The sequence below is a fragment of the Mastigoproctus giganteus genome, chromosome 1 (genome assembly GCF_048544385.1).
Source record: "Mastigoproctus giganteus isolate SK-2022 chromosome 1, ASM4854438v1, whole genome shotgun sequence".
NCBI lineage: Eukaryota > Metazoa > Arthropoda > Arachnida > Uropygi > Thelyphonidae > Mastigoproctus > Mastigoproctus giganteus.
Window position 1 is genome coordinate 148,075,687 of NC_143575.1, and position 25,244 is coordinate 148,100,930.

Genomic DNA, 25,244 nt, shown 5'->3' on the forward strand with positions numbered 1-25,244 from the left:
AGCATATTTCTGGAGGTCACAACCATAAAACTATAAAAACAATTTACATTTTCCAGTTTATTGGGCTTTTCCCGGTTTACAAGTGCAGTTTACAAGTTTCCCGGTTTTCTACTGCGAGCAATTATAAACGGGTAGTAAACTCGATGTTATTGCATTTGCGAAAATACCGATAGCTGAAATTGTGTGGTTTTTTATGTTATTATGGTGAAATGTATTTACCCTTTACTGAAATCTTCAATCATATGAAAAACAAATAAATTTTCAGAATCTTCTCTTCATTCCTTTTTTTTAAGCTTCGTAAACTTGTTACTCCATGCGAATTGTGTTAGTTGAAATTTGTGTGCCATTAAAAAAAGGTTATGCATGCAATCGTGAAATTTATAAAGAAAAGAGAAGATTATATCTTGGAAACAAATGCCTCTTGAAACATTTCTGAAATCAATCATTGTTTAAACATAAACTAATTTCATTGTTGAGAACATAACCCCTATTTTTAACCTTATGTCTATGGGAAATAAATTCTTGCTTTAAGAGCGTGTGCTAGGAATGAACTAACTCGTAAAGTTGAGAACTACCTATATATGATGAGAGCTTTGCCAATCAGTTCAGCACTGGAGAGACTGTGCAAGGCTCATCAGGTAGAAGTTTTTTCAGTATGGTCTGTGCTTGTTAACAGGAAAGACTGCTTCTGTAGGAATGGGATACACTTTATCATTTTTTTTTTTTTTTTAGCATTATCATTAGCCATATGGTGCAAGGAAGCCTGAGGCTTATGTAGCACCAGCCAAAAAAAATTTCCAAGTTACCCTGAGAGAGAGAGAGAAATCACCAAGAAAGAGAAAAAAATGATGATATCCAATCAGTTCCAGTTTCTATTTAATTTAAACCTTGGGTTTAAATTAAATAGAAAGGGTGCGAGAATATTTGCTGATGCTATCGAGGCAGTGTTAGATAGGTCAGAAAACTGCTAACCTAGGGAATACACAGACTAATATATTAACAATAGCTGCATTCAGAGGTCAAGTGATTCTTGCAATGCTTCTATTGGAATGACCAGTACCGCGGAAGTTATGCTCATTCCAATAGCAAGGTACTGGTGATTTCAAGGACTCCTGGGAGTCATCATGAAACAAATAAATACATGGGCTGTATTAGGTTAACTAAGAGTAAGAACAGATGCATGTATACTTCCTTGTATACCAACGATAGGAGCATAGTAAATAAATTTAGTGAATTTCAAGTGCTGGTCAAGACATCACATGCAGATATTATTGATATCAGAGATGTGGTGTCACTCAGACACAAAGGATGCAGAAATATGGGGATATAGAAAGGGCAGACAGGATAGTAGTGCAGGGCTTTGCTGTTAGTTAAGAAATATAAAATTTAAGACAGTGCATCCAGTTGACATGGGTGGCCAGTGCAAAGTTGAGTCAGCTTGGTGCAGCACATGCACTGGGAAAGCAAATATGAGAGTAGGAATGTGTTATAGGCCCAATGACTCTGATGAGTATAACAGCAGTGGAGAAATGCAGTGGGCCAGTAAATCAGAATGTCTTATAATGGTAGATTTTAACTTTTCCAGATATTGACTGGAACTTGTGGGTTGGTCACTCACACAATGGCAAGACTTTTGTGGATTTACTGGATGACCGTTTTCTACAGCAGCATGCTAGAGAAGCAACCAGAAGGAGATCCGATTATCAGTAGTGATTATTAAGATAAAGAAACCACAGGTGGCAGTGATCACAACATACTGATATGGGATTTATTAAAGTTGTAACTACCATCAAGGGTTTGGTTTTAGTTTTTATGCTGCATGGGCGACTAAGGCCATGATGCTCCAAGTCCAACCATCAAGGGTAAAAGGAAGAGTGGTTTTTGCTTTTGTAAATGTGACTAGTAGTCTCAGAAGTTTTTAAATAGTATACAGTGGGACTAACTGATGATGTTACCATCAACCAATTCTAAATGGGAAGCATTCAAGGAATTAATCATGGGAGCTACTAGGCTTTTCATACCAACTAAGAAATACTGTTCAAGGTTTAGGCCTAAAGGGTTGTTAGAGGAACTAATGAGACTTGTGGTGAAGAAAAATGCATATCAATTAGTGATTCCCAAACTGGGCTCCGTGGATAATTTCTGTAATGGCTACTTTGAATTTTACTTATTTTTTTTTAAACAAAATCTAAATATCGTTACAGACTGGATGTTAGTCATCAAATGCAGACACTATAGATATGAGGGGGTATCAAAAAGTTCGTACCCTGATCTAGATAAAACATCAGTAAGAAAATGCTGTTTTTAATATAAGTTGTTTACATATTCCTGTCTGATATACAGGAATTTTTCTAGCAGGGATAAGGAGGTGATTATTCCCTTATATAAGGCAATGGTCAGGCCACACCTTGAGTACTGTATACAGGTCTGGAAGCCTATTTTAAGAAGAATGTAGAGCTGTTGGAACGAGTACAGAGAAGAGCAACAAGATTAGTGAATGGAACAAAGGGTTGCTCTTATGAAGAAAGGCTTAAATTTTGCAAATTACAGTGTCTGGAGACTAGGCACCTGCGAGGTGATCTGATTGAGGTGTATAAAGCCTTGAATGTTTGGGAATGCTCAATGCTGATGGAATTCTTCCTCCTGCTCAGAATAATCATTTGAGAGGGTATAAATTCAAATCGAGGAAAGACAGATGTAGGATAGATGTGTGGAAGTTTGCCTTTAGCCAGCAGGTGGTTGGTTGGTGGAACAGACTTCCATCCTTTGTTGTGGAAGTTGATAGCCTAAATAAATTTAACGCTGAGCTGGACAGGTACTTGGAACGAACAGGGAGCGTTTTTTTTTTTTTTTTTTGGCTGATGCTGCATAAGCTTGCTTTCTTGCATCATATGCCTCTACTAATGCTAATGCTCTTCAATAACTAACATGTGAAATTTCATTCCCATAGGTCAGTGTTTCCCAAACTGGGGTCCATAGACCAGTTCCAGAGGTTACATGAAATGAACTCTCTGCAGCTGGTCGAATTATTTTTTAGTTCTATGTACAGCAAATTGATGATAAATAAAGTTATTATATATTTATGTGAAAATAAGAATAAAGTTGACTTGTTTAAAACATAAAACTTTGAATTTTCTTTTAAGAAAACCCAGCGTTCAAACATATATACGTACACACAAAAACATATACACATATACAGGGGTCTGCAAACTTTTTTGATTTTTGAAGGGATCCGTAAACTTTTTTTGAAAGGGTCCACAGATCTCGGTAATTTGGGGACCATTGCCATAGGTGATCGTACACCAGAGGTGGAGCCCGAATCTGAGGATGGATGCTATGGCTGACAAAGTGGAGTATCAAGCAATGATCAATTGTTACTTATTGTTACTTAGTTTTTAGGAGCATTCGCAACTAAGGCCACATTGCTACTGTCAAGGGAATGACCACCAGGGATATGCGGTGGTCATTCCCTTGACCTTTCCGCATCCTCAGTATATGGGGGTCACGGGCTCGAACCCTGGTCTAATCAAGAAGCATGTGATACGCACTGCTGCTCCTGCCCACCTGGCTACAGAGGTGCTAGCAGTGATCAAGTTCCTGCATTTGCAGGGCAAGAAAGCTCAGGAGATTGACAAAGAAATGAATGCTGTGTGTGGACAGAATTTTCTTTCCTATGACACTGTAAAAAAGTGGTAACGGGAGTTCCACAGTGGTCGTACAAGTGTCTTTGATGAGCTAAGAGAAGGAAGGTAATCAACATCCACAGACAGTGAGACGGTTGCAAAGGTTGAGCAGCTGGTGCTAAGTGACAGATGTGTGACAATTCATTTCATTGCAAATGCAGTGTGAATTAGTTATGGGTCTGAACACAGCATTTTACGCCCACAGCATTTTGACCATCTGCACATGTCTAAGGTCTCCGCCCAATGGGTTCCAAGTTTGCTAATGCCTTTGCAGAAGCAATGTTGAATGCAATGTTCTCGCCAACTGTTGGATTTGTGTAATGTGGATGTTCAGAACTTTCTTAATCGGTTTGTGACAAATGATGAATGCTGGGTGAACTAGTATGATCCGAAGACTAAAGACATGTCAAAGCAGTGGAAGCACACCTCCTCCCCACCTCCCAAAAAGGCAAAGACCACTCCATCTGCAAAGAAGGTGATGTTGTCTGTGTTTTGAGACAGAAAAGGAGTTATCCTGCCAGATTACCTAACTTGTGGTTCCACGCTTACCGGAGAATACTACAGAAATCTTTTGAAAAAGTTACACGATTCTTTAAAGGTGAAAAGCCATGGAATGTTAACCAAAGGTGTCCATCTTCTGTCAGACAATGCACCGGCTCACACGGCCATTGCCACCACCAACTTTGTTGCCCAGTGCCGCTTCAAACTACTGCAGCACCCACTCTATTCTCCTGACCTAGCAATGTCAGACTTCTTCCTGTTTTGAGAAATGACGAAATCATTGCGTGGATGCCGCTTTGATTCTTCACAGGAAGTCATTGATGAAGTGGAATCGTGGTTTTAGGCAAAAAGTGCAGACTTCTATGATCAAGACATTAAACAACTGATCCACAGATGGGAGAAATGTGTTACTATACATGGAGAGTACATAGAAAAGGATTAAAGTTCCTGTGAAGTTTCACCTTTCTAGGGCTATTATTTCTAGGTAAGGGTATGAACTTTTTGATACCCCCTCACACATCACAGACAAGGTACCACTCATACATATGTGGTGCAGAATTTGAACATGGTAAATACAATGCAGACATAAAGGACAAAACAGGAATGGTTGGAGTTAAGCTCTTGGTCAAGGTAGGATATACTTAAATATAAGGGGTGCAAGAATATTTGCTGATATTGAGGCAATGTTAGGTAGGTTGGAAAACCGCTAGCCTGGGAGGATACACAAACCAAGAGATTAAAGGTAGCATAGGCAGAGGTAAAAGCGATTCTTTCACTGCTTCTATTAGAACATGAAGAAGCTTGAAAAGCAAAGTGTTAGGGATTTCAAGACTTGCTACAGGTCTTCAATGAACAGGGAAATGCATGGGCTGCATTTGGTTACTAAGAGTAAAAACAGCTACAAGCATATACTTGTATGTTCACTAATTCTAGAAGCACAGTAAATAAATTTGATGAATTTCAGCAATTGTTCAAGCCATCAAAAGCAGACATTGTGGGGATATCAGAGACATGGTGTCAATTAGATATAAGGGATTCAGAATTTAAATATGGGGAGTACAATATTATTATTATTATTATTATTATTATTATTAGCTATATGGTGTAAGGAAGCCTGAGGCTTATACTACACCAGCAAAAAAAAAAAAAAAATTCTCAATTGCTGAGTGAGTGAGAGAGAGAGAGTCAGAAGTAGAAGAATGATGATATGTACAGAAATGACAGGAGGCATTAGTGTTGTGCTCTTAGTTAAGAAGTACATAAAATCTAAGACAGTGCATCTAGTGGACAATGTCTGTTCCACAGAAAATAATGGAGTCACTGATTAAAGAAATAATGCAAGAACATCTAGACAGGAATGTAATTATACTGCAGTCACAGCAAGGATTTGGTTAAGGGGTGATCTTGTCTGACAAACCTGATTGGATACTATGACACACTAACAAAGGAACTGGAAGCAAAAATAATTGACATCATATAATTAGATTTCACAAAAGCTTCTAGCACACGTTGCACATGCTGCACAAATTGAAACAGTGTGGCATTGTTGTTTTCTATATTTATTAATGATATTGATGAAGGTATATCAGGCTTAATGTCAGTGGTGGGATTCAGCCAGTTCACACCGGTTCGTGCAAACCTGTTCCTAGAATTTCCTGAGTTTGACAAAATGGTTCCTAAAGGCCATTTCACACTGAACGCCATGCGAGCTACACTACTTTTAGTCTGCGTTTGGTTTTTCTTTTTTACCTTGAAGAGAGGAAGTAAGGTGATAGAGAACCGGATTTTAAAATTTTTGATTCCCACCACTGCTTAATATTAAGGATAGTAATCAAAATAAGCAAGACAAGTAAACAAGATTTAGCAAAATTAGACAGTTGAGCTGAAAAATAGCTGAAGTTTAAAATTGACAAATGCAGGGTACAACATATGGATAGCATTAATCCCAAATTAACATACCAACTGTATGGCACTTACGTTCTAGGTAGTGGAAAATGAAAAAGACTTGGGGAGGGAAGGAGGGGTAAATATGCAGTCAGATATGAAGTTCTCTGAACAATGCAGACAGGCTGCCAGAACAGCACATGGGGTTTTGTTAATAATATATAGGAACGTTGCTAGAAGGGATAAAGAGGTGATTATCCTATTGTACAAGACAATGGCTAGGCAGATTTAAAATGAAGGCCTCATTTTAGATCGCTGGAAAACAGGTATGGAGAGGAGTAATGAGATTAGTGAAGGTAACAAAATAGTGGTCTTAACAAGAAAGGCTCCACAAATTACAGCATATGGGAACTAAGCACCTGCGAGATAATCTGATTGAAGCGCTTAAAGATTTGAATGGATTGAGCAAGCTCAATGCTGAGGGCATTCTTCCTCTTGCTGCATGGAGGAGGCATAATTTCAAATTGTGGAAGGATGGTTGAAGTATAGATGTTCAGAATTTTGCCTTTTGACAGAGGGTAGTTGACTGTTGGAACAAACTCCCATTTGTTGTTGGGTAGTTTGAATAAATTCCAGGAGGAAGTTAAACTATTTGAAGGGGACTAGTGATGTGGGAAGGTTTTTTTTTTTTTTTTGGCTGCTGCTTTATAAGCTTGCTTTCTTGAATCATTTGCCCCTACTAATACTACTACTGTTCTTTTGAACAACCTTTCTTTGCATGTATTTCCAACTGAAAATTATAATATACAGATATCTGAGTGTAATGTTAACAATTTTCTCATATAATATCAGTAGCATTTAGCTTTTTACTTCACAAATTCGGCAATATGAAAGGTTAACGTGTGTGACAGTACAGAATGCTTTTGGCATATCAAATACAAATACTTATTATACAATGCATTCATGTAATACTTATTAATCTATGTGGGTTGAAGGCAAAAGACAAAAGCTTACAAGCAAAGGGAATAAATATGCAGGAATTAACAAACTACTGGCATCATATGCTGTTCTTTGTTGAAATAGCAATAGAAATTTTTGTGATCTGCTGGCGATGAAAACTTCACAGTCATTTTTAGACCGTGAAGAATTTAGAATTAGATTTAGAATCATTTTTAGAATTGATTTGTGAACTAAAAAATGAAATAATACAAAAATGATAAATAACAACATATGATAAAGATATATGATAGAATAAAGAAGAATTTTACCTATCAGGACTCATCGGGAACCACAAGCCAGCAGATCACAAAAATTTCTATTGCTATTTCAACAAAGAACAGTATGATGCCAGTGGTTTTATTTATTCCCTTTGCTTGTAAGATTTTGTCTTCTCAGCCTTCAACCCACATAGATTACTAAGTATTACACATTGTTATACCTTCCAATTTGGGGTATCATAAAAAATAATATATATTTATAACATATGTCCGATTCTGCATGGTTACAGAGATAATGCTGTTTGAATTTTAAAAAAAAGGGCAAAACAATAAAATAATACAAAAAAAAAAAATAAAATAAAGACAATACTGATCCTTGGGGAACCCCACTTACATCAACCCAATCTGAGGAATAACTATTTATCACAACCCTCTGCCTCCTTCCCTGAAGCCATCCTGCTATCTATCTAAGGAATTTCCCTGTGATTCCAACCTGTTCCAGCTTATAAAGTAAACACTCATGTGGAACTGGGTCAAATGCCTTGCGGAAATCCAAATAAACAATGTCGAAATTATTTCCCAAATCCAGCTCATGAGTAACCCTGTCAAAATAGCTAACCAGATTTGTTAAAACGTGATTTTCCCTTTACAAAACCATGCTGTGATTCCTTCAGAATTCCATTTCTATCTAAATGATCCTGAATTCCACCCTTGATCATTGCCTCCATGATTTTCCCTCCTACTACTAAGTGGCCGGTAGGTAATTTCCTACTACACTCTTAGAACTGCCCTTATGTATTGGAGATACACTGGCACTCTTCCATTCCAACAGATTCACTCCTGAGTCCAGTGATGCTCTCATAATTAGCCTCAATGGTTCAGTGCACTCACTTATCGCCTCCCTTAAAATTATAGGGTATATGCCATCAACCCGGCTCAAAAGTTTTTTCATAATTTCTGATAATCTGCCTTTGCCAGCCTAACCTTTTCTGTGGCGGTATTAAAATCACTTTGTAACTGTTATAGGCTTCAGTACTTTTTATTGTTCTGTAACTTTTCCATGCCGTCTTTTTCTGCTCAAGTAATCTGGCAACTTAATTATTCATCCAACTTGGAATCCTCCTCATGGAGTATATAAGTTCCTGTATATCACTGACAAAATCCCATGTGCTGTAATGGCAACTTATCTGCAGTACTCAGAGAACTTCACATCTGACTGCACAATTAACCCCAGGACTTTATTATTTTCCATTAAGCTGAATGTAGTACCACACACTTCATATGTTAATCTCTACCATTTCTCTGCCCAACTGCCTAATTTTTTAAGATCTTGTTGCAGTAGCATATTAGTGTCATTATCCACCCTGCCAACCTTTGTATCATCTTCAAATTGAGAGTAAGCCTAATATTGGTAATTGTCTGTAATTGTTCCATCAGATAAGAAGTTTTCAGAGCAGTGCAGACAGCTGCCAGAGCAGCTCATTTGGTCAATGATATACAGGAACTTTGCTAGCAGGGATAAGGAGATGGTCAAGCCACACCTTGAATACTGCATACAGTTCTGGAGGCCTCATTTTAGGAAGTGTGTAAAGCTACTAGAACAATATTGGTAAGGGGAACAAAGGGGTGCTCTTACCAAGAAAGGCTTAAGTTGCAGAGTCTGGAGACTAGGCACCTGCGAGATGATCTGGCTGAGGTGTGTAGGGATTTGAATGGTTTCATCAAGCTCAATGCCGATTGGATTCTTCCTCTTGCTCAGATTACACACTTGAGGGGGCATAAATTCAAATTGAGGAAAGACAATTGCAGAATAGATGTGCAGAAATTTTCCGTTAGCCAGCAAGTGGTGATTGCTGGAAAAAACTTCCAGCTCGGTTGTTGTGGAAGTTGATAGCTTAAATAAATTCAAGGAAAAACTGGACAAACTTTTGGAGCTTTGTTTGTTTGTTTTAGGGTTTTATGGTGCATTAGCATCTAAGGCTAACTTTTGGAGCGAATGGAGAGGTGGATGGGAAGTGTTTTTTCTGGTTGATGCTGTATACACTTGCTTTCTTGCATCATATGCAAATGCTAATATGCTTACATCAATATCATTAATAAATAAAGAAAACAACAATGGGTACAGCAACAAACACCGAGGCACTCCACCAATAACATGAGTGCAAGAAGAGCAAAGCCTATTGATAAAAACTCTATATCTTCAACCGTTCAACCATCCCTTTATCCAAAGCAATAAATGCCCTTAATGCCAACACTGCTCCAATTCGTACAGCAGTATATTATCGTATCAAAGGTTTTCCTGATATCCAAGTATATGATATCAAAATTATTTTTTGGATCCAGTAACTCTGTGACTGCACATAGTATCCAATCAAACTGGTCAGACATGACTGCTCCTTGACAAACCCATCCTGTGACTGAAGTATAACTGCACTCCTGTCTAGATGGTACTGCACTGCTTTTTTAACCAGTGACTCCATTAATTAAGGTCTGTGATTACCCGTGTCACGTTATGTCAAGGATCTGGATATATTCTTACCATGTGTACACCATATCCAAAAATTTCATTATTTCATACAGGATGACCTCCCCACTTTTTCTTGACTACACCATGAATTGTCAAACTAATAGAGTAAGCTTACCTGTGAAAAAATCTAAACCTCCCAAACACCTCCTAGTTCATTTCACAAATATACGTGGTCTCAGTTCTAATCTCAATGATGTCCATGTCCATTTTCTGATGCAGAGAGGCTGCCAGGGCAGGTCATGGGGTTTTGTCAATGAGATATTTGGAATTTTGCTAGCAGGGAAAAGGAGGTGATTATCCCTCTGTAAAAGGCAATGGTCAGGCCATGCCTTGAGTACTGCGTATCGGTCTGGAGGCCTCATTTTAGGAAGGATGTAGATTTACTTGAGCGTGTACAGAGAAGGGCAACAAGATTGGTGAGGGGAATGAAGGGATCCTCTTACCAAGAGAGGCTTAAGTTCTGCAAATTGCAGTGGCTGGAGACTAGGCATCTGTGTGGTGATCTAATTGAGGTATATAAGGCCTTGAATGGGTTGAGCACGCTGAATTCTGATGGGATCCTTCCACTTGTTCAGATTACGAACCTAAGGGGGCATAAATTCAAATTAAGAAAAGACAGATGTAGAATAGATGAGCAGAAATTTGCCTTTAGCCAGCGGGTGGTTAATTGCTGGAACAAACTTCCATCTGTCGTTGTGGAAGTTGATAGGTTGAATAAATTTAAGGAGGAACTGGACAGGCATTTGGAGGGAATGGTGTGATTTTTTTTTTTTTTTTTTTTTGGCTAATGCTGCATAAGCTCATACACTTGCTTTCTTGCATCACATGCCACTGCTACTACTAATACTACTACTACTTGCAGTCTGCCAAACCCCATGTACTCTTTCTGACAGAATCTCAGTTATCGGTTGATTCAAATACTGCTCATCTCAGTTGCCCAAACTATTAGCTGTATGATTCCTTTCGACTCAAAGGTGGTACTTGTGCATATGTCCGTTCTGATATTCCCTGTCAGAGACTTGGTAATTTGGAATCTCCTCTTTTAAATCTTCTCTGGCTTAAAATCTCTCTACCTCATTGTGTCAAATTCATCTGTTGTCTCTACCGTTCCCCCAACTCCACTAATCACTTGGAGCTCTTTGACTTCCTCTCTTTACAACTTGACTTTCTCCAGTCTAACTTCCCTAACAGTGAGGTAATTTTCCTTGGTGATTTTAATGTTCACAACTCCAGCTGACTTCTGTTTTCTAGTCACACCGACCCAGCTGGTCAAGATACTGAGGCTTTTGCAATTACTGACCTTGCACAGATGGTTCATTTACTTACAAGAATACCAGACAATTCTAACCATAAAGCCAACACGCTTGATCTTTTTCTCACAAACAACCCTTCTAAGTACACGGTCAAAGTGAATGGTCCTTTAGGCATCTCAAACCACAACTTGGTGATTGTCTCTTCTCCAATGGAGCCTTTATCTCATGCCAATTCCCAACCTCGTGTTGTTTGGCATTACAAATATGCAAAATGGGATGACCTGCGAGATTTCTTTTCTTCTTTATCTTGGTCGGACTACTGTTTCAAAACTTCTGATGTCAACGTTTGCTCAGATTGTGTCAGTGAAATTATTCTTGCAAGAATGGAATCCTTTATCCCATACTCCACTTTAAAATCTCGTCCTTTATCTAAACCTTGATTTTCTAATAAATGTGCTAAGGCTGTTCAAGAGAAGAATGTTGCATATCGCAAGTGGCTTGTTTCCAATTCTTCAGTTTCATTTTCTGTCTACACCAAAGCTCGCAACAATTATAAAGCAGTTATTAACCAGTCCAAACTAGAGTTTGAACACTCTAAGAGTAGAAAACTTGCTTCTTGCCCTATTGGTAGCCGAGCATTCTGGTCTCTTGCCAAAGCTATTGGCCACAACTTTTGCCCATCTCTGCTTCCACCTCTGTCAAAAACAGATGGTTCTGTTGTCACTTCAGCCAAGGATAAAGCTGACCTGCTAGCATCCCATTTTTCTTCCAACATGTGTATTAATGATCTTGCTAAAACACCTCCAACCATTCCCAACATGTTCCATTCAATGCCTCCTGTGGTCTTCCGTCAAAAGGATGTCAGAAGGATTTTGACGAATCTTGATGCTAAGAAAGCTCCAGGTCCTGATGGTATTTCTTCACTTGTTCTCAAAACCTGTGCTCCCGAACTTACTCCTGTTCTTTGCCGCCTTTTTTCTCTTTCTTATTCCAAAGGTGTTTTTCCTTCTGCTTGGAAATTTGCTCATATCCAGCCAGTTCCTAAAAAGGATGACAAATCCCTCCCATCTAATTATTGTCCCATTGCAATTACTTCTACTCTTTCTAAAGTAATGGAGAAATCAATTAACCGCCTAACTCTTAAACCACCTAGAAACCTTCCGTCTGATCAATGATCCCCAGTATGGATTCCGTCAATGTCGATCCACCAGTGATATCCTGGCTTATGTTACCCATTTATGGACAAATTCAATGGGAAAGTTCTGTGAAACACAGGCAGTTGCTCTAGACATCTCAAAGGCTTTCAATCGTGCTTGGCATAAAGGTTTTCTAAACAAGCTTCCATTTTATGGTTTGCCAACTGTTCTTTGTAATTGCGGAGATGGGGGGAACCCCTGCTGCCGTTTGACACTAAACACTGTTCTTTGTAATTGGTTATCCAGTTTTCTCTCTGATCGCTCAATGAGGGTGACGGTTAATGGCTCTCTGTCTTCTAAGTTCTCCACTGATGCTGGTGTTCCTCAAGGTTCAGTTCTTTCCCTCACTTTTTCTCTTGTATATTAATGACCTTCTTCCATTAACTGTAAATCCTATCCATAGTTTTGCTGATGATAGCACATTGCATTCCACTTTCTATTTTGAGAAACCTTGCCCTGCTCAATCAGCTTCAACTTCTCGAATATCTGATACCAATTCCTTAAATGCCGATCTCCAGGTAATTCTCCAGTGGGGGCAAAGACAACTTAGTTGATTTCAATCCTTCTAAAACCCGGTCTTGTCTTATATCTTGCAAAAAAGGATTCTTCTGCTCCTATGGTGGCACTCCGATTTCTAGGCAAGTTGATATATCTCTTTTGGGGATTACCCTGACTTCTAATCTCTCTCTCTTGGCACAAGCACATTACAAATATAGCTTCCTCTGCAACTAAAAAACTTGGTTTTCTCTTTCGCACTCGCTGTTACTTTTCTTCCAAACAGCTGTTCACTCTGTACAAATCGCAAATCCACTCTACCACGGAATATTGTTCCCACATCTGGGGCGGTTCCCCCAAAACCTCTCTCAGGCTTCTAGATGCCATTCAGAAGAGGGCAGTTAGATTAATTAATGACTCATCTCTAACAGAGTCTCTCCACTCTGTTTCATAGACGTACTGTTTCTGCTGCATGCCTTTTCTACAGATACTTCCATGGGCACTGTTCTTCTGAATTGGTTTCTATAATTCCTGCACTCTCTTTCGAAACAGTCCGAACACGTGCCGCCACCAGACAACATCCATTTGCTGTCCAACTTCAAACTCACAGAACCAACTTTTCATCTTCCTCTTTTCAACTGCCATTTTCGTTTATTCATTCAACTGCCATTTTCTGGAACAACCTTCCTTCATATGTCTTTCCTGAAAATTACAGTCTACAGAAGTTCAAGTCCAATGTCAATAAATATCTTGTCTTGTCTTCTCAATCTCCAACCCAAGCATAGTACTAAGTACTATAGGCTCTAATATGGCTCGTATTTGTGGTTTTCATTAAAAAAAAAAAAAAAAAAAAACTGATAATTTATATGCATCCCATGAATTTTTTTTCTCTCCCACGAGTCTCATTGGTTCATCTGACAGCCATTTAGGTCTCAGACTTGAACAGTATTTCTTAGTTGATATGAAAACCTTAGTAGATACTACAATTATTTCCTTGAATGCTTCCCATTTAAAATTTACTGATGTTAACGTCATTCAGTTGGTCCCACTGTACAGAATTTAAAAACTATCTCACACAACTGTAGTCACCTTTATAAAATCAAAAAACCCTTCCCTTTAATTTTCATGGTAATTACACATTTAAGTAAATCCCACATCAATACACTGTGATCACTGCCACCTAGTGGTTCTTTTATCTGCAGATGCTTAATGCATGAATAATCACTGTTTATAATCAGATCAAGAGTATTACTCTCTCTCTCTCTCTCTTGTTGCCTCTCTAACATGCTGCTATAGAAAACAATCATCCAATAAATTCACATAAGTCTTGCTGGTGTGTGAATGACCAACCTACAATTTCTAGTCAATATCTGGAAAGTTAAAATCCCCCCTTATAAGACATTCTGATTTATATGCTGACTATATCTCTGTAACAGTTATTCATTATACTAATCAGAGTCAATAGACTTTTAACACCTTCCTTTCATTTTTGCTTTCCTAGTGCTCGTGTCACACCAAACTGACTCAACATTGCACTGGTCACCCATATCAGGCAGATATCTCAGCTATTACCCCCACCCCTGTCCCCTCCCACTTTCATCCTACACTGATACTATCTCCCTTGTGCTCCTTTCCTTTTTTTTTTTTTTTTTTTTTGTGGCTCTCCCTGGTAAGCTTAGGCAATGCCAGGGTTCACCACATCAGAGTCTACTTCTTCCTACTGAGTTGGCCAACCTCCGCTAGTTACTGGCAAAGGACGATAACTAGCAGTCAGCGGTGTCCCACGGGCCACTAGGCTAAGAGGCTGGATGCTAGTTTGGATTTGGGGGAATTCCCAGTGCCCCTTGACATGAAACTATAACATCCTTTCTGTGTACATTGTACTCCCCATATTCAAATTCCACATTTGTAACTTGAGTGACACGTCTCTGATATCCCCACAATGCCTGCAGTGATGATTTGATGACTTGACCAGCACTTCAGATTCATCAAATTTATTTACTATGAACTAGCATTGGTGTACATGAAAGAATACATGCACCTATTCTTACTCTTAGTTAACCGAACAGAGCCCATGTATTTACCTGTTCCATGATGACTCACACCAGGCTCTGAAATCCCCAGCATCTTGCTTTCCAGACTGCTGCATGTTCCAATTGAAACAGTGCAAGAATCACTCACATCTCTGCCTGTGGCTATTGTTAATCTACTAGTCCATGTATCAGTATTTAGTAGGGGCAAATGATGCAAGGAAGCAAACTTATAAAGATCCAAAAAAACTAAACGCTTCACCTATCAATACCCTCTAAGAATTTGCCTTGTTTTTCATTGAATGTATTCATGCCACTCTCACTTCCACAACAAAAGTTGGTAGTTTGTTCCAACAATCAATCAACTGCTGGTTGAAGGCAAACTTCCACACATCTATCTTGCAACTATTCTTCCTCAACTTGAATTTATGTTCTTCGTGTGCGTAGTCTCAGAAAAAGCAACATCATCAACATCCAGCTTACTCAGTTCATTCAGGGCCTTAAACAGCTCAAATCAGATCTCCCCAAAGGTGCCTAGACTCCAGATGTTGCAATTTGCCGAACTGAAGCCTTTCTTAGCAAGGGCACTCTTACCTTCACAATCAAATAGCCCTTGATTGTGAAGGTAAGTGTGCCCATTGCAACAGATCTACATCCTTTCTAAAGTGAGGCCTCTGGATCTGTATATAGTAGTCAAAGATGAGGCTTTGCCATGGTCTTGACGAAGGGGATAATCACTATCTTATCCCTGCTAGCAAAGTTACTGTATATCATTCACAAAACCCCATGAGCTGTTCTGGCCGCCTGTCTGTACTGCTCAGAGAATTTCCTATCTGACTATAATTACCATCAAGTCTTTTCCATTTTACACTTCCCTGAGTGTATTAGCACAAAGTTGGTAATCTAGGATTACTGCTACCCATGTGCAGTAACTTGCATTTGCCAATATTAAACTTCGTCATTTCACAGACTACTGACCAAATTTTTCTAGTTTTTTTTTTACAATACAACCCCCTGATTACTGTCATTCATCACCCTGCCAACCTCTGTATCATCTGCAAACTTTGACATTAAGCCCGATATAACTGATGTATAAATTGCACCATTTTAATACGCAGCAACCTACTAAAGTAGTACATAATTGACATCATTTAAGTATTTTTGGCCTGATATAACTTTAATATCATTAATAAATACTGAATACAACAATAGGTCGAGCACTGAACCTTGAGGAAATCCACTAATAATAGTAGTTCACGAAAAGCAGAGCCCACTGATAACTACTCTCTTAATAGCCCTTTCTGCTGTGACTGCAGTATAATTCCATTCATGTCTTGATAATCTTACATTACTTCTTCAATCAGTAACTCCATTATTTTCCCAGTAACAGAAGTTAAGCTAACAGATCTGTAATTACCCGTGTCACCTTTTGATATCCTTTTGTGAATTGGACATACATTTGCTTATCTCCAATCCACAGGGACCTCTGATGAATCCAAGGATGTTCTCATAATTATTGCTAAGGGTATGCTTACCTCCTTTGCTGCTTACCTTAATATAAATGGATTGATTCCGTACACCCGAAACACCTTTTTTTTATTTAGCTTCAACAATTTCTCTTCCACTTTCCTTTCAGTTATCAGAAAATCATTCATCTCCCCGTTAGAGTTTTATAAACTTCTGGCATCTCCTTCTCTAAAGAATTCCTCATGTGAATGTAGATGAAAAATACATCTACATTCACATATAACCAATCCACAAATCAGTCAATTTGTTAGCAACCTGAGCAGGGTCATCAACAGTTAAACCATTAACATTAAGTGGCCCAATATGATTGAAGTTCTTTGCCAGAGACTTCTCATAATCTGCCTTAGTTTGCCTAATCGCCTTTGTGACTTGATTAGAGACTAATTTATATATACCATAGACTTCTGTATCACCAGATAATTTATATGCATCCCATGCATTTTTCTTCTCTGCCACAAGCCTCATCTCAAGTTCATTTCATATCCATTTAGGTCTAAGCTTTAAACAGTATTTTTTAGTTGGTAGATTCTTTGATTACTTTCCTGAATGCTTTCGTTAGAATTTGCTAAAGGTAAAATCATCAGTTGGTCTCATGGTATAAAATTTAAAAACTGTTTGAGACCACTGTGGTCACCCTTACAAAATCAAGTCTTTTCCTTTATCCCTGACAGTAATGTCTTTAATTAAATTCCACATTAGTACACTCTGATCCACCTAGTGAGTCTTTTACCTGAAGATTCTTAATGAAGAATCACTGCCAATAACCAGATCAAGAGTATTTCTTTCTCTTGTTGCCGCTCTATCATGATGCTGTAGAAAACAGCCATCCAATAAATCAAAAAAAGTCTTTGAAGTGGGTGAGTAACCAACCCACAAATCAGTCAATATCTGGAAAGATAAAATTCCCCATTATAAGGCATTCTGATTTAGTATTCTCCTCTGTTTCTCTGTACAGTTGTTTAGTATACTCATCACAGTCATTATGCCTATAAACACTCTGGCTCTCAATTTTGTTTTCCCAGTGCTTATATCACACCAAACTGACTCAATGTTGCACTGGATGAACTGCCTTAGATTGAACATGCTTCTTAACTAAGAGCATAACCTCCCACCCCTGCTGTCCTGTTTGTCCTTCCCATATACATTGTACAATGTATGATCGTGTTTTCTGACTCACCTAACGCTGCCTCAATAGCATCAGCAAATATTCTTGCATCCTTTCTATTTAAGTGTATCCTATGCCCGTAGAATCACTCTCCTGTTAACAAGCACAGACCATGTTGAGAAAAATGAGCCTTGCAGAATCTCTCCAAGGTCGAACTGATTGACACGTCTCTCATGATATACTCATTGCTAACATGCTTCTTTTTTTTGTGTGTGTTATTTTTATTTTCCTGTTAACACAGTTTCCTTGATTCAAGCAAATGTCTTTTAACTTCAAATATTCAAGGTTAAAAATTATAATTAACTCAAAACTTACATTCATGAAGTATTCTTAACTAAAAAAAATCAGAATCAAATGACTGCTAATACTGACTATAGAAAATACTACCCTCATAATTCAAGCAAAACCATCTAATCATCCTCTTACACAAATTAATATTCATTACAGTTGAATCTCTCATCAGCAACTTCAGGACTGATTCCTGCAAAACCTTGGACTTTAAGATTCCTGGGCAATTATATTAGTCTTAAAAAAAAAAATGATGCAATTCATTGTATTCATCTAGCTTTTGTTTTCCCCCTTTTTTGGGAGGGAAAAAGGTATTTAATTATTATTAAATATAAAAATTCAATAGTTGTTGAGTGAGTAGAGGTGGTACAAACTGTCCTCATATAGCCAATACTTCTATACAACGAACATGCATACAGAGAAGAGAGAGATCACATACAACCATTGTGTTTATTTATTTATTTTTATTCAAATAAACTCAGGTTGACATTCATTTTGAAGTATACTAATGAATGTTTTTTAGGCTAAACTGAGGGAGAAGAAACAACTTGCTCAGTGAAAAAAAAAAAAATTTGATTAGGCAAAACTTAAATCACAAATCGTAAAATCAAAATACTAATAATGTTTAGTTCAATTTTAGCATAAAATTTGTACATCAAATTAAACCAATTTAGCTCAAATACAATAAACAGCCTAATTCTAAAAATAAGTGAAACAGACTCCAGTCCTTTTTTTAAACATTTATTACATACACACACACAGTGAATTCTGGTTAATGTTATCAGTGGTTATTTTTATCGGCTGCTTATTATAATCAAAAATGAAAATCCAAAACTATTTTTATTATAATGTATGGAAATCCTTTTGCTTTTTATGATCATACTGCTGTTAACTATTATCATTTTTCATTTAAATTAATAGAAATATGTCTCCCAGAACACCTAAAATTGCATATAAGTCAGAATTTGCCAATTTCTTACAACCCTGTCACATGTCTGTTAGTACCATTTAACTTCTAAACCCTGCATATGATGGCTGGTGCTTGGGATATAACTTCTGAACAAAGAATCAAAAACTGTTTTCGTAAAGCCAGATTCATTCAACCAGGTGTTGTGATAAATACTGAAAAAAGTTTGGATTTGATATAAAGGTTGGAAGGTTGTTAATTTCAGCAATGATGGTGTGCTGCTGCAAAGGGATCTAGAAAAGTTGGGCAAATGGTCTGAGAGGTGGCAACTGAAGTTTAACATTAACAAATGCAAAGTAGTACTGCACATAGGTAGTAATCCCAGAATAACATATCAACTGTGTGGTACTAAATTCAGGGCATTAGAAAATGAAAGAGACCTGGGGTAACTGTGCAGTGCAGCTCATGGGGTCTTAGCATTAGCAGAAGAATGTGATGCAAGAAAGCAAGCTTATATAGCATCAGCCAAAAAGGGGAAAAAAAACAACCTTCCATTGTCTTGTCAATGATATACAGGAACTTTACTAGCAGGGATAAGGAGATGATTATCCCTTTGTATAAAGCAATTGTAAGACACACCTTGAATACTGCATACAGGTCTGGAGGCCTAATAGAAAGGATGTAAAGCTGCTGGAATGAATACAGAGAAGGGAATGAAGATTGGAACAAAGGGGTGCCCTTACCAAGAAAGGCTTACGTTCTGCAAATTTCAGCATCTGAAGACAAGGCACCTGTGCAGTTAGGTGACCTGATTGTGTACAAGGCTTTAAAATGGTTTGAGCAAGCTCAATGCTGATGGGATTCTTCCTCTTGCTGAGATTACACACTTGAGGGTGCACAAATTCAAATTGAGGAAAAACAGTTGCAGAATAGATGTGTGGAAATTTGCCTTTATCCAGCGGGTGGTTGATTGCTGGAACAAATTTCCATCTGCCATTGTGGAAGTTGATAGCTTAAATTGATTCAAGGAAGAATTGGACAAACATTTGTAGCAAATAGACATATGAAATAGGAATTTTTTTGGCTGATGCTATATAAGCTTGCTTTCTTGCATCGTATGCCACTACTAATGCTAATGCTAAAATAAAAATTGATAAGATAAATAACTTTTTATATTTCATTAAAAAAAAAAGAAATCCTCCATTTAATGTTATCAATTTTCATAAACCAAATGTGATCACAATAAGAGGCACCCACTGTGTGTGTATTTTTCATGAAAAACATTCTTACATTCTTATTTTACATTTTAAATTACATAAAAAACTGGGAAATTATAGTGAATTAAAAGCATTGTAAAGCAAATGAGAGAAAAATACCTGTTAAATATTTGCAGTAGTACACTGTCGCTGTACATTAGTACAGCAATAGTGGGGGGAGCTACTTATGTCCAGCACTCTTTGTCATAGAGATCCATGAGTAAGCACCATAAATTGAAGTTTAGCCAAGGATTATTATCAATTTACATACATTTTCTTGATGTTATTTTGTTCTGTTTTGGTACTGTTAAAAATGAAAAACAAAGTTTGCTCGCCATATATACCATTTTGGCATAGTCAGTTCTGCTATAATGCACATTTTCATAATTTGCTCCAACGCGACTGATGTATTAGGGAACAATGCAAGTATAATGCAGTTTTCACATTGGCCCACAAGCAATTTCGTCTGCGAGTAACACTAGGTGAGCACAAAATCTGACACCGAGCTGAACATAGCAATACATACAAGTTTACGAAGCTTAAAAAATGTCAAACGTCAAATACGTGAGAGCTATATTTCCCATTTACTGTAGTTCTATTGGTCAGAGACACAATGTTGTCATTTGCTATATTCACCAGATGACAAGTGATATTGTAGGCAGACTCGTGTTTTCAGGAGTTAAAATTTTTCAGTTCGAACAGAAATTTTGAGGCGTGATAGCATGGGCAGAGGAGCACATTTCTGGAGGACACTACCATAAAACAATAAAAATAATTTGCAGTTCCTGGCTTATTGGGCTTTTCTGTTAGTGCAATTTAATTATAAACAGGTAGTAAACTCAATTTTACTGCATTTGCGATAATACCAATAGCTGAAATTCTGCGAGTTTTTACATTATTATGGTGAAATGCATTTCCCCCTACATGAAACCTTCAGTCATATATAAATTTTCAGAATCTTCTCTTCATTCCTATTTTTTTAAGCTTTGTAAATTTGTAAAAGAGTTTGTTTACCATATATTATACCATTTTGGCATACAGTCAGTTCTACTATAACGTACATTTTTGCAATTTTCTCCAATGCGACTGATATATTAGGGAACGATGAGAGTATAAAACGATTTTTGCATTTATCTCACTTGTGCAATTTGTGCGTCCCATGTTCACTGTTACTGATTGCTTATCTGTTTTGCTGTTTTAAATTTTACAATCCAAAAAAAAAGAAAGAAAATGTCAGTGAACAGACATATCAACCAAGCAAACTTCATATCTTGTAAAGTACAAATATTGATATCAGCGTAGAACGTATTGAGCATTACAGCTCTGGTTCATAATATCTTGTCAAAGTAAAGTGTTATATTTACTGTAAAATTTATTTATTTATTAGAAATTTAAGATGTTTTTGTTAGACTAAGGCGCCACCTTAAAAATTTTCTGTTTATTCAGAAATGGCTGTGTATTATGATGCTAAGCACTTTATATACATAGATGTTTTTGTTATTATTATTATTAGTCATATGGTGCAAGGAAGCCTGAGGCTTATGCTGCGCCAGCAAAAAAAAATTCCCAAGTTACCCTAACCTGAGAGAGAGAGTCAGAAGTAGAAGGGAATCACCAAGAAAGTAAGAAAGAGAAGAATGATGATATCCAGCTCAGTACCCTGGGTTTGCCAGGCCCCTACTCACCAGAGGTGAGCCGCATGTTTAAACCTTGCAATTTTATTGGGTTTCTAGCTTTTGTTTTTAGTGATTACTTACCAAACTGAACATTTTTTTTTTAAGTGCTCTGCCCCTGTCTCTATTTTTCCCATAAACCCAGTTTGCTAGTGAATTCAATATTGATATTATTAGCTGTATTAGTTATTATTTAATAAAATAAAATAAAATTAAATTAAAAAAATAAAATCAATAAAATGATATTTAATAAATTATATTCTTTTATTAATATTAAATCAAATTTAAAGGATCAAAATGTTAAATATTATACCTGTTAAACATACATTTACTACATGTTTATAACATTGCATGGCATGACGTAGATCAAAAACTTGCATACCCAAGAATGCCAATGTATGTGAAGTTCACAATTATGGGTTTTCACTGTACTCCAGTATACAGCGCACCCTTGTAATTGGCTGTGAGAACGGGGGAAAGCAATGATTGACAGGTTGTGACTCCGCCCACCGACTGCATCCACCTCTTCGTTTCAGGTGGACGTCACTGGAGCACTCAATGTGAAATTTGTCGCATATGGTTTCATTTGTATGCCGGTTTGTGCTGTTCATTTGTTGCTGTTTGCTGGAGTTAATGTTACGTTGCTGCTTGGCACATGGTTGCTTATTTAGTCCTGAATTTTTTTTTTTTTTTTTTTTTTTTGGTAGTTGTTGGCGCGTTGGCTTCTCCCATGCACCTCCCAAGGTTTTTGCAGTACTTTGATGCAAGCCCAAGGCGGGATTCGAACCCGCGACCTTTGGGTTGCTAGGCAGGCACTTTACCCACCCGGTTGGCATTAAGTCCTGAGTTCCTGTGTTTGAGTTTTATTTGTATTTGTGTTATTTTCATGTATGGTTATTTTCACGAGGTGAGTTTTATTTGTATTTCTGTGTTATTTTCATGTATTATTAACCTAGTATTGTGTTGGTTGAGTATTGCATAGTTTGCATTCTTTTCAAAAAAAAAAAATTCTATGTTGCCATTTTGTGCTTATACAAAGAGCAATTTTATTGTTTGTTGCATTTGTTAATTGACTCATTTCTGTTTAGCGAAAAAGGGTTACATTTTTATGCAACTTCAGGAGGGATTCACGCTAAAATTGGTCGTTGGACGAAAAAAAATTATAACAAGCGTCATGTTTTTAATTGACTTTCATTTGTGTTTAGTGAAAAATGGTTAAGTTTTTAGGTTACATTTTTATGCAACTTTGGGAGTTATTTAGCGAAAACTGGTTGTTTGCTGCATGTCATATTAGTTTTTGTTTCGTTTTTAGAAAAAGATTACTGTTTTTTGTGTTAAATTTTCTTAATTTTTAGTTGCTTCTCCTAAAAAATTGCCGTTAATTTCGTTGTTTTTCAGCTCCGCCATACTGTTATGTCACGTGACATTTCCCACGTGCAGTCGTCGCGTCGAGGAAGAGGGGGAACGCAGTGAGTGGGCGGAGTTACTAACCTTACGTTACTGCTTTCCCCCTCTTCTTCTCGACGTCATTTTCTAAGGTGCACCGTGTTCTGGAGCCTTACCTGTGTTTTATTCAGAATATTCACTTTCTCGAATTCATTTTGAAGTGTGTTTGCGCGTTAACTAGAGGGCACCTGTAATTAATTGCCACAGTTAAAATCATCTGGGCGGAGGGCACAAACTGCATTTATCTGTGTATTTGATCTGATGTATGAACTTCCGAAGATATCAGTGATAATAACAAGTGTATGGTCATTTTTGTGACATGGGTTACTTTTTTTTTTTTTTTTTTTAAATTTATTATTATTTTTTTTTGCTGGCGTTACATATGCATAATCTTTTACTACTCTATAATGATCCACGGTAACATAATTAAAAAAAAAAAAAAAAAACTTTCTATGCAGTATTCAAAACTTAAAAGGCGTACCGTGTATATAATCCACCCTAGGCTGAAGAAACAACTTATTTCTCACCATTCCACAGTAAAATTGCAATTGAAATTATTGTGGGGTAGTTCACGATAGTTGTGCAATACGATAATTCAAAGATTATAAACTAATCAGTCAATTTAATCACGTAATAAAACAAATGATAATATACATCAATGTTCCTATTTTCTAACTAGCTACGTACATACACAGAAGATGGCAGACAGAGCTTCAATATTTTAAAAACTCAGGTACCGTATTTTGCACTTTTACTGTTCGAAACAGATAGTACTACTATGTGATTTAAAATGTAATAAACTGCATAAATGACACAGTGGAAGAAAACACAACGGCACTCACCCGAATAAAAATACCTACTAGCTAATGAGAATACCCAAACAATTACACTTGGTTAGAATATTTTTGCTGTAAAAATAAAACTAAGGCATTCCAAAACATTTAAGTTAGCATTCATTAATAATTAGGCTATCTCAGTCAGCAGCTGTTCACATCATTATGCTGCCACCTGCTGAAAAAAGCAAATTGCGGAATTTGCTCTTTATAATAAAGCACAGTTTTTTTGCAAATACTGTACTGTATGTATTTCATGATATTAGCATTAGCATTAGTAGAGGCATTTGATGCAAGAAAGCAAACTTATGCAGCATCAGCCAAAAAAAAAAAAAAAAATCCACTTCACCCCTCTGTTCGTTCAAAATACCTGTCCAGCTGAGCCTTAAACTTATTTAGGCTATAACCTCCACCACAAGGGATGGAAGTCTGTTCCACCAACCAACACCCACTGGCTAAAGGCAAATTTCCGCACGTCTATCCTACATCTGTCTTTCCTCAATTTGAATTTATGCCCTCTCAGGTGATTTTTCTGAGCTAGAGGAAGAATCCCATCAGCATTGAGCATGCTTAAACCATTCAAGGCTTTATACACCTCTATCAGATCACCTCGCTGGTGCCTAGTCTCCAGACACTGTAATTTGCAAAACTAAAGCCTTTCTTCGTAAGAGCACCCCTTTGTTCCATTCACTAATCTTGTTGCCCTTCTCTGTACTTGTTCCAGCAGCTCTACATCCTTCTTGAAATGAGGCCTCCAGACCTGTATTTTTCCATATAATGACTGAAAGGTATTAATCAGAATTTAATAATTAGTATTTAAGAGCTGTGTTGAACGCTTAGGAGACAAAAGATACTTGTTCACATTCAACTTGCATTTCTGTAAACTCAACGAAATACAACGATAAATAAAAACGAGGAAAGCAACTTAGCTCAGTTTCGTCTCTAAAAAGACGTTGACTATACGTCCTTGAAATACAGTATTTTGACTAGATGACGGAAGTGTTTCAGTAGTAGAAATGGGAAAAATATTTTCCATATAATGACTGAAAGGTATTAATCAGAATTTAATAATTAGTATTTAAGAGCTGTGTTGAACGCTTAGGAGACAAAAGATACTTGTTCACATTCAACTTGCATTTCTGTAAACTCTGAGGAAATATAACGATAAATAAAAACGAGGAAAGCAACTTAGCTCAGTTTCGTCTCTAAAAAGACGTTGACTATACGTCCTTGAAATACAGTATTTTGACTAGATGACGGAAGTGTTTCAGTAGTAGAAATGGGAAAATTTTTGAAACGGAAAGCCCTTGTTAATAAAATAATTTATTTTTAATAATCAAATATGTGTGACGAACGAAAATAT

The 25,244-nt window shown here is 37.2% G+C and overlaps 1 protein-coding gene across 2 annotated transcripts in view; it reads right to left on the minus strand.

Annotated features, from left to right (window-relative positions):
* The window catches only part of LOC150091186 (uncharacterized), an 81,607-nt gene extending 57,608 nt beyond the window's left edge, over positions 1 to 23,999 (minus strand). The window contains exon 1 of one of the 2 annotated variants that reach the window (XM_090382696.1): positions 23,891 to 23,999. The gene's annotated coding sequence lies outside the window, so the exon portion shown is untranslated. Of the gene's footprint in view, positions 1 to 23,739; positions 23,843 to 23,890 lie in introns of those variants that run through there. The other variant, XM_090382704.1, reaches the window with a different exon arrangement.
* Between the last annotated feature and the right edge of the window lie 1,245 nt (positions 24,000 to 25,244).